Raw genomic sequence first — 338 nt, 5'->3', positions numbered from 1 at the left:
ACCCGTGGGCCCCGCATACCTTTTCCATATATATAAGACATCTCTCGGGTTCCCCCTGTGCTGTACGAATCCCCCAAAAAAGGTTACGCCTTTTAAAAAAGACTAGATACTAAGTTCTCACCCGATTTTAAAGAGAAGGAGAGTTCAAATTCAAATTTAAAACACTTTTTTTCCATTTTGGTTATTCTTTCACCATAAATAAGTTATTTTTTCACTACATATAAAAATGATACACATAGAATTATGGTAGAGAGAGAAAGTAAAAAGAGGGAAAGAGTATGATTTTTTTTTCATTTTGAAATCGCTTTTTAGCCCAAAGTTCCCAAAAGACTTTTCTT

Source organism: Penaeus monodon, chromosome 22, assembly GCF_015228065.2.
Source record: "Penaeus monodon isolate SGIC_2016 chromosome 22, NSTDA_Pmon_1, whole genome shotgun sequence".
In the NCBI taxonomy this organism is placed as follows: Eukaryota; Metazoa; Arthropoda; class Malacostraca; order Decapoda; family Penaeidae; genus Penaeus; species Penaeus monodon.
Note: the sequence above shows the minus strand (reverse complement) of the source record.